Source organism: Cryptomeria japonica, chromosome 6, assembly GCF_030272615.1.
Source record: "Cryptomeria japonica chromosome 6, Sugi_1.0, whole genome shotgun sequence".
In the NCBI taxonomy this organism is placed as follows: Eukaryota; Viridiplantae; Streptophyta; class Pinopsida; order Cupressales; family Cupressaceae; genus Cryptomeria; species Cryptomeria japonica.
This window is the reverse complement of record NC_081410.1, coordinates 202,207,805-202,219,429: the sequence shown is the minus strand read 5'-3', so window position 1 is coordinate 202,219,429 and position 11,625 is coordinate 202,207,805.

The window sequence follows — 11,625 nt, the reverse complement described above, 5'->3', positions numbered from 1 at the left end:
TTGTCCTAGTGAACAAATAAAGACTGATTTTTTGGGAGTATGATGAAATGAATAATCTTATTATGTGGTGGACATCTAAGATAGGGTTGTAGTGATCCTTGGTAAATTTTAAAGGGGTTTGGAGGATCTAATAAGTGGAAACAAATCATATCTTGTCGATTGTCCTAAGTGACTTGGCTGTCACAGTCATTGTTGTCAATCATCTGTCAATTCTCCCAACACTATTATACAGCCTTCATGCACTACCATACATTCTCAAAATAATGTTACACAACCTTCACTAGAATTTTTCAATTGAGAAGGTCTCTCACCAATAAATTTAGAGATTCTTGGACTATTTAAGGTTTAGCAATTTTTTTATAGTTTCTAAAATCACTTCTTACAATCCTTTGTGTAGAAACAACAACATTCTATATGTCCATGCATCAATGAGAGAGATTTGGGATTTTCATTTAGCAACATGATTGATAGAGATACCAAGAATGAAATTGCAAGGAAGATCTAATATTTATGAATGAAATTGCAAATCAATCTAACTTACATGTTTGATATCTTACTTATATCATGGCAACATAAAATGTATATATGCACTCAACATTCCTCTTTGCTTGTTTATTTGAGAATGTTGCTAGGAATTAATAGGTGAATGATACATTGATCTACACATGAATCACTTGTGTTTTCCTGATACTTTCATCCCTTGGTCAAGGCCGCATACCCCCTTACACTTGAATATTGTTTCCACCCTCATGATGACTTGAAGTCCATTCTCAAATCACACTAAATGACAATAGTTAGTATAAAATAGTGACCATAGCCAAGGAAGCCCAAATTTACTCATATTCAACATAATAAGAAATAACTAAATCATCTGGGCCATTATTCATAACATAACCTCTTTTTCACATCATGGAAGGCCAAAATTACAAGGATCGCACTTCTTCAAAGGAGCCATTGTTTAGAGCCACCAAACTATCAACAAGAGTAGAAGCTATTAAGCTCATACAATTTTAGGACATATAAAGAGTTGAATCAGAAGTGAGATCATGAAGCATACAATAGAGAGGTATTCATGGAATAGACATCTGAAAACATCTCATTCACGAAGTAACAAAATGCTAAAGAAAATGACAAGTAATAAAAAAACTTACAAGGATGAGGCATATTCATAACTTTTACATTCCCGCCTTAGATATCAACACTAGAAGCAACTCATATTGTTTGTGTACATACAAGACAGTATGAGAGTTCAATATACCTAACAACGTGTGGTGTTGTTGTTCTTGTTGGCTCTGTTGGACCCTGCAATTAAGATTCAATATACATTATTCAATAAGATTAACTGTGCAACATAATGAAATATTGAAAAGTTTGTTATCTTGTTTAGCTTTGCTTGGTTTCGAGAATAGTTTAATATTCTCTACTTAACAGGGCCAACCACGTGAAGGTGGAAGCTCATTTGGCCCCTCCCCCCTCTAACATCACTCTCAATTCCCCATTAACATCTTATAACATTCATTCATTCTTTCTTTCTACCATTAATAAAATATAGCATTCATTCATTAATATCACATAACGTTCATTAACACATAACATTGATTAACATTAATTAACATGCAACAGTCATCAGTATTAATTAACACATCATCCATAACCATTAATTAGCACATAATTACATTCACTAACACATAAAAATCAGTCATTATCAAATGTTAGATTACAATCATTTTTTTTTTGTTTTTTCTTTGAAGCTATGAAAAGACTAAGTAGAACATCGGTTTCTTCATCATTTCCCCCCTCTGTATATGTTCTACCAACTGCTCGTGATCTCGATGTATGCCTAGTCCTATACTGAGGATGAGGACACTGAAGCGAAAGGGGGTCCTCTGCAATAACAAAAAAATGGGTTAAATTCAAAAAAAAATTATTATTGTTACAAGTATTTGATTAATTTAGAGAACATAATTGTTGTGCTCTTTACCTGATGGGGCCACATCATTTTGTCTAGCCTCAACCTCAACATGTTGAACACCCTCTAGATCATCTGGAGTTGAAATACTAAAGGTTACATTAATGTTGAACACCAATTGCAATTATATTTGTTTAAAGGAATAACAGTGGTCCTCTTTACCTGAGTGGGGAACATCACGTTCCTGATGTTGTGTACCCAGATCATGCTCCACTTGGTCACCACCAACTACATGCTCTAAAATATTAACAAAAAAGGTTACATTTATTACTACTCTAATTATAAATTAAGATGTTTAATTGTATTAATAGCTAAATAAATAAATTTGAATAGTAAATGAATACCTCCACTACTGGGATGCACATCTGGACCTTCATGTGCAGGTGGTGTTTCACGATTAGTAGGTTGCATTCCAATGTCATGCACATTGTTATCATTGCTTGCTTATTTAAAACAAATATTGTCACTTTATGTTGGAACTCAACATCAATTAGATTATTGGTAAAGTATTCAATTTGAAACAATTTCCATTTAGCATATTTACCTATGTGACAGATGCACTCGAATATTGTGTATGCCCACTCAATTCTCATAGCCAATCAGCCACGGCTGAATAGCCTTGCTGGTAGGCAATTCTCTTGTCATCTTCTGTGGGTTCTCTATTGAATTCAGAGCCCTACATTTTTGCTTGGTACCGTGAATTTTGCTTGCATTGTTTGATAAAAAAAATCCATTTGCAATTTATTAATATTTTGATGCAATATTTCGTTTACATGAGATACTTACAATTCATGCAACAAGTTTCATATAACCACCAAAGCCGAGTTTGTGTTTCCTGTGCTTTTCTTGTCTTTCCTTGGTTTCCTTTGACGTGTCACTCAGTCTATAAAAAGTTTGAAATATGCTAGATTATATAAATATAAAGAGTAATTAATTAGTACATAATTACATTCTTAATAGTATCATGTACCTTGTTCTGGTGTCTGGTGTTGTATTTCCTTTTTTCCTTTCAATTCTCTCCTTGGCATCCAAAATCAGGTCCTTCCACTCCCTCTCTGGAATCATGGGGGGATGCTCGTACTTTAGGTTCCTCTCTAAATGGGTCCTGTAGTGGTCCCTCACATACTTTAGATATGTGCCAGCCTTTTCAAGGAGCTTGGTTTTGTCAAAGGTGTCATTTCCAAACCACTCAACCATTTGGTTTGTCAATTCATCTTTTAACCTTTTTTCTTGGTCATTCCACCTTTTAAAGCAAAAACAAACCTATTAGATTCATAAATGAACTCAACCTACATTTATTATAGTTCAAGAAATGGATCAAAGGAAAACTATTCTAGCAATGATATGAAATCAAAATAGTGGATTAGGGTTAGTTCACATATGATGGACCACCTTTTATGTATGGTGGGCCCAAATATCTGCAATGCAATGTCACTAAGATGTTTATAGAAAATATCATTGCCTGCAAAAAATTCATGGGATCATTAGTCCAAAACAAGTGATCATAAAGTAAATTACAATTAGATTATGTATAATAATAATTTTAAAGTACCTAGAACCTTTTGTATCTGTAAGGGAATCATTTCTTCATCGCTCACCACCAAAGTGGCCTGCAACGTTCCCGTGCTAGAAATACGAGAAGATCCAGGAAATGATGGTATGTTATCAGTAGTAGTCACCTCTAGCACATCCTCATGTGCATCTCCTCCTGCAAAAAATGAATCCACTATGAAATGCCCCCAAGAAAGAATGCTTGAAGGGAAATAAACACATAACATAAGATAGAGAAAAAGAGGGATCTACCAATAGTGGGCAGGCCAATATGACATGCAGTAGAGGATGTTTGCATTCTACATGTTGCCAACATTGCATTTGGCAATACAGGTGAGGCTAACCTCTGAGGAGGAGGCGGCGGTATTTGCATAGGAACATTGACAACACCTAAAGAATAATACATTAAATATATCAAACATTAAATATATGAAAAGTGAAAGAATTTTAAACAAGGATGAAACTTTATTTTGAAGATTGACAGTATCAAGTATGATGTGTTTTGGGTACTCAAAGTGATAAGCCAAGCAAGTGATAATACAAGAAAATCGTCATCACCTGAAGAACCCGCAACACCCTGATCATGGCAACGACTTTCATGAGGGTGAATAAATTGATGTAAAAACAATACATACATATTTTAGTTAATGACATAAAAGAGAATAAAATATAAACCATTATTGAACTTTTGTTACAATTAAATCTTTCATTACTGCTTACTTACAAGTTTTCTACTGTTTGAATCAATAATTCCACCCTCTCTCATATCTCATCAGTCATAGGATGCATGTCTACCAAAGCAACAATCTCTTTAGTAATTTTTATAAGAGGTTTTTTTATGAATTCCAAAGGGTGTGTGGAATCTTCAGGGTCATCATCGCTTAACCCTATTGATTCCACATCCCTAGAGAGGTGCTCAGGTACTGCAACTCCCTTTCCCTTTCCCCGAACATCCATCTGTGTCAAGATCAATATCATTAACAATTACAAAATTAGTATAAATAACTAAAAAAAAGAACATAATAATGTAACAATTTGCTTCTATCTAATTTGTACAATTACAATGAGGTTTACCTACTCGGTAGAAGTGTTGCAACCTACATCCCTATCTACGATATGTGATGGATCCATGTTGCCCTATGACAAAGAAAAAAATATAAAAAACATTAGCGAAATTAAACCAATAGACTTAGCAAAAAAAATTCATAATAAAATGGTCTATTGGATTCATTAATTAGAGGTTGGTTAATTTAAATGGTATATAGTACATACCACCCCCATGATATTAACTTTGTTTGTATCTATACGATTTAAACTGTAATCAATTAGAAGCTCTCGCCTGCACTTATTGATTTTATCGCACATACAAATACATGATTTCCCTCGTGTGCCTCAAATATGCATTTGGGTTGTTTATTAGTTGACCCAGGTCATGTACTATTTATAAAACCTGCAATATTCCCTGTTGCTTTTGGTTGACCATCAATGTATACAGCCACTCCTTTAATTTGATCATTATCTTTCTATTGTATATAATTTGCTGACAATGCATACCTACGCATACTTGTTTATATTTAACAATCTGCATCCAATTATAGTAATTGTAACAAGGTCCAACAAACTCCATCAATTTAGCAACTTTGTTGTAATAGACCTTTATGCTGTCCATGGAAAATAAGCCTAAACCATGTAACGATGAAGGTGCTATGTGATATATCCTATCTTTAACACAAAAATTGGTGTTTATTGGAGGAAGTTCCTTGGGCACCCATTGTTTCTGTAGATGTTTGTACCTCAATGGCACCTCAATGTCGCCTTTGGTCTCATCATCATAAGAACATGACCCCCCTTGAGCAAGGAAAAAATTCATGCGTTTATTGAATTTTCTTCTAATCTTTTGACCTCTTGTTGATCTCCCTATTGTAGACCTACTACATGTGTCACTTTCATTTTCTATTCCTGCATTTTCTTCACTCGATGAAGACAGATCTAACAAATACCTATTTGGGGGTACCTGCACTCCATGAAATGAGAGAGTTAATTGGTAATGAGAGAAATTTTGCAAATGAGGGTAATGTTGATGAAGAAGTCATCCCTAAAGTTGATTTTGGGATTAAAATTGGAATAAGTCCAACTGGGGCCTCAAGTGTTGATAACTGTATTAGATTTGTTGCTAATGTCGAGGTTTGAAAAACTAAGGAAGTTTGTTTTCCAAGTAATTTTTAAAAAATAAACTGTTTCTATAGGGTGTATTGACTAGTTATACCTATCCACCCATGAGACTGTGCAAGATCCTTGTCAAAGGGGTTCAGGGTCCTGCACATGTAATTCAATTATCTTATGTTAGCTAAAAATTACATAGTACACAACATGAACTTTGTAGACAAAAAGAGTATTAAATAATAAAAAGATGTCATCAAAATCATTGTAAATTTTTTAATTCCTTACCTTTACTTTATGTAGACTATGCAGGATCCTCAACTAAATGGTTGACGATGTCTGTAGTCAACGAACTCTTCCCACCGAGGGTGACAACATCACATAGGGACTATACATGAAATCAACACCATCAATTGAGCATCATAAGCATTACTACATTTGTAAGTTGATAAACAATAAATACATACGTATCATAAGCATCACATGATGTATCATCATATATATAATTGAACATCACAATTAGCATCACATATGTGTCATCATAAACATGTAATCCATCAAATATGTATCATAAATCACCATCCATCACATAGGTAATAAACAATCCACATTCTATAAATAAACACAAAGTTCAAAAAATGTCACATGCATCACCATAAACATGTAATCCATCACATATGTATTTTAAATCAACATCCATCACATAGCTAATAAACAGTCCAAAATCTATAAATAAACACAATTTTAAAAATGTCACATAAATAGTCACTCTCCCTATCTCCATCTCCATATTAAAAGGTGCATCATGAATTAACTATGTAATGGCATTAGAATTCAAAACATAATGAATTAATTACGTAAAAAAAATTCTATCAAGAAGTCAATATTGAATAGATAATATACTAATCACATACCTCATACATGTTGATCGTGATCATCATCCACTTCATCTTCTACTTCTTTGGCATCTTGTTCTTCCATCACATTATACTTTATCGGCCTTCCTCTTGGATCATGTCTAACAACAAATGACCAACCCAGTTTATGTGGAATCTCTAAGTAAAATACTTGCTCACATTGGCTTGGAAGAACATAGGGCTCATCCCCAACTGGTTCAAATGAACTTGTATTTAACATTGCAAAACTATTATCATGTTCAATAATAGTTCTCTCAGGATCATTTTTATTCAATCGTATCCTGTACCATTTGACGACGAACAAAACTAATTTGAAGGAATTAAAGTCACACTCAAGTATATCATCCAAAATGCCATAGTATCGACTTTGAGACTGTTGAGGATGTATGTCATTTCTCGATGAAATATTGGTCACCTCAAAGACTGCAGTGATGCTAGAATCACAAGTTTTCTTCGTGTCATCCAACTTTTTTATGCAAAATTTATGACCATTGTAGCACATGGCGTTGTGGTGTTTGACCTGCGATATGTCAAACATGTAAAATTTATTGCATTGTGAGTTGATAAACATATGGGTGATTAATAAATTTATACGTACCTATTTATCTTTTAAACCATATGCTAAATCAATTTCCATTTGCGTAACATTGGAATCTCCATTACAATGAGCTTCTTTAACCAATGAAGCCACACCTTCCCATGTTAACGTGCATCCATAATGTTGACAATGTTCAATCCATACCATCATCCAATCAATATTGTTTGCAATATACAAATGTAGTGCATCCCACTCTCGACCAACTATACAAAAAATAAATAGATGTCTTACAACTGATTTATTTTGAAGATTAAGAATTAATTAACTACAATAGCATCTTATAATTACCTCTCACTTTCCTCAATCTACCTTTCCCCGCCAAGTACTCCCCTTTGAATTTGTTAATGAGGTTGGGATCCCAAATGCGATCCACATGGATCTTTGCTACAAACTTAGGAAGATATTCAAAAATGTACACCATAGTCCGGTATACCATATATCCCTCCACCATAGAACCCTCAGGATGTGCTCGTTGTGGAACCAAATCCTTCAAAAATTTCAAGTGCCTCTCAACCATCCACATTGACCTAGTGTGTACAGGTCCACACAATTCAATCTCCTCAACTTGGTGTATGAGGTAGTGTTCTTGTGCATTGAAAAAAGCTGGAGGTAGACACTTTTGCATTTCACACATTAAATGAGGAATTTTTCTCTTCCAATATTTTATATCATCTTTATAGATTTCTTTACATGACAACCACCTACAAGATATTCAAGACGCAAAAAAATATATTACATAACAAGTAAAACAAATAGAAAATATAATATCTATACAACGAACAAATATCACTACTTACGTCATGTATTTTCCAAGATCATATATGACTTGCTTGACATTATTGTCAAAGTCGTCTGGGAGAGATAGAGGTAGAACGTACTGCAACAATTATAGAATTATCTTTTCATTTTTTCTAACATAATACAATGAAAAATACACATACGCGTAGTACTTAAACACATAGTAAAAACACAAGAACATGAATTACCTTAATGAAGGTATGCCAATCATGCGTTTTCATCCCTGGCACAAATTCACTTTTCTTTGATATGAGATTGTTTATGTTCACAACAAATCCTGTGGGAAATTGAATTTTTTGTATGACTTCTTTTATAGCATTGCTTTGCTGGTCCGTTAATAACCAAGGAAGCTCACTTATATTAATCTGGTCTCCATGGCTATGTGATTGAATGACATTTATCATTTCTTGATAGGGATCCTGAATGTCACTATATATTTTGACAATTTTTTCTTTGTCACGCCTTCCATCCAATATTTTCCATAATGTCTCTGTTATATTCTTTCCAATATGCATAGTATCAAACAAATGAACAATTTGTAACTGCTCGTAGTAGGGCAACCTACTAAATTGTCAGGGATAACTTTTTAGTCCCTTAGGAAGGTGGTCATTTATGCCTTCACGACCTTCATGATCATTAATCACATCATCAGTAAACAAAATAAAATAGAAAAAATGTTTTATGACAAACCAATAGATGGAATGTCATTACCTTGATGATTAATTCTATTATATTCCAACTTCCATAGGTGAGGTGTCATTCTTTGTGGCTTTGATGTATTCTCTTCTTTCCCATTGAACAGATACTGAGTATGGACAAAAACTTCTTCAATAACTTAAACTACAAAGACTGCACTTAACTGGTAGACAATATCAACAATCCAAATCAAGGTACTACCGGTAAAACACAATATGACTGTAAAAGACGTAAACCGGTAACATCTAGATCTAATCAGTACCTAATATCTTATCTCAACTTCACCCATATGCTTAAGAAAGTAGTACATCAAAAATACAATGACCATTGGATCAGCTTGCATTACCACTTAACAAAAAACACTAAAACATCACATGAAAAAGCATCACATAACACACTAATTTTTCATGTGGAAACCCAACTGGGAAAAACCACGGTGGGGATGAATACCCACAATTTGTTCTTGACCTCTTATGAAGTTCGCTCTGTTAGGAGCCTAGTTCGGTTAAAGACTTTACAACTGGTTCTACTAGGAACCGATCCTGCTAGGGATCGCCTAGTTAAGGGATGGCTAAATACCCTGTTAAAGGTTAAAACCTTGTTAAAGGTTAAAACCTTGTTAAAGGTTACCTTGTAAGAGGATTTGAAGAACTCAATGATTTTGAGTCACCCTGTTAAAGGATTTACAAAAAACTTGTTAAAGCTACCCGGTAAAGGGATTTTCCATTAGGTAATACACTAATCTGATAACAACACTTAATCCCAAGGCAGATCCACTTCAGTTCCTTTACATCTGCAATCACACTCTACATATCTTTGCTTATTCCTTAGGTCTGGCAAGAATCACCTCACATACATTCATTTTCCAACAACTTCAAATAAAAATCATCATCGACCTTATAGACAACAATTAGGTCGGTGGTCGAAACCTAAAACCCTAAGCATGTAGGTTAACAATACAATCGGTCCAATCCTAGCTATTTAAGCACATTACATAGGGTAGAACAATCTTAAACAAATCTCAACACGTTCTCCATCGTCCATTCTTCACCACTTCTGGAAGTTGATAACCCACCACGCGCTCTCCATCATTTACTAAGATTTTGCACATTCCCAAGGTAGATAGAATCGATCTTCTTCATGCAAGATCCTCAAGGAGATTCTTCACGCACACAAGACTGATGTGGTAACATGATCTAATGTTTATTTCAATGCTAACCCATCATAAGATTTCATCGATCGAATCACACAGACTTGGAATGCATCAACCGGTAACCCTGAAGCTGAGACTACCAACCGGTAGTCATATCAAATGAAACCCCAATACAAACTTTGCATATACTGGTTCACACTCCAACATATCAGTTCACTTTTTGCATATACCAGTTCATACCATCATACCAGTTCACTTGCTAGTTTGCTTACTTCACTATACCAGTTCATACTTTAGCATATTGACATCAATGACAACATACAATCCCATCATGTCATCAAACATTGTACATATGCCAACAATCTCCCCCTTTGGCATTGATGGTAATACACAAAGATATCTCTACATCTTCTTCCATATTATATGTCTTCAATACTACAGATATCTTCTCTGCTTCACATCTTCTCCCCCTTTGACAGCAATGTCAAAGTGGAGGCACAAGCATCCATGATCTACTATGTTGCTCCCCCTGAGGAGTAGCATCCTTCAACACATCAATCCTAAAAATATTTGACAATGCAATACCTGACTGATGTGGTGCACATACCTTTAGTTCATCTCTTGAAGAGGCAACACCCCTAATTCACCTCTTAAATAGGTAAATGTAGCCTTCAGTAGAGGCTTGGTGAATATATCTGCTAACTGCTCTTTATTGGAAACATGTTCCAATACAACCTCTTTGTTCTGAACTTTCTCCCTCAAGAAATGATACTTGAGCTTGAAGTGCTTGGTTCTAGCATGCAATACCGAATTCTTGGAAATATTAATTGCACTTGTGTTATCACAAAATATACTCACTAGTTCAGATACAGGGACTTTGAAACCACTTAATACATGCTTCATCCAAATTGTCTGAGTGCAGTTCATAAATGTTGCTACATATTCTACTTCTACTGTGGACTGAGAGATACAACTCTGCTTCTTTCTCATCCATGAGACTAATCTACCACCGAGAAAGAATGCACCACTAGTTGTGCTCTTTCAGTCATCCACATTACCAGCCCAATTGACATCAGTAAATACTTTGAGATTGAAATCATTATTGTATGGATACCACAATCCATAATCTATAGTTCCCTTTAGATATCTAAGAATCCGCTTGACTGCTACCAAGTGGGATTCTTTTGGACTTTTCTAGAAACGTGCAGCAATGCCCACTGCATGTGCAATGTCTGGTCTACTATGTACTACATAGTGAAACTTACCAATCATTTATCAGTATTCCTTCTCATTCACCAATGTTGAGTCATCTTTTTTTGACAATTTACAACTAGTCATCATCAGTGTACCAACCGGTTTGCTATCTTCCATGCCAAAGGTCTTCAACACCTCTTTGACATACTTGGACTAAGTGATAAATATACCATCTTTCATTTGTTGAATCTGTAGTCCAATGAAGAATTTAATCTCTTTGATTAGTGACATCTCGAATTCCTTCTTCATTTTATTTGCAAATGCATGGCTCATCTTGTCATCTCCACCAAAAATTATGTCATCAACAAACACTTCACATATCAGAATCTGATCTCCTTCTATCTTCAGATAGATATTGTTATCTTCACTTGTCCTTTCAAATCCAATCTTCACAAGATGGGAGTGTAAACATTCATACCATGCTCAGGGTGCTTGCTTCAATCCATACAAGGCTTTATGTAGCCTACACACCATATCACTATCTTCTGATAGGGCAAACCCATCTGGTTGCTCTATATACACTTCCTCT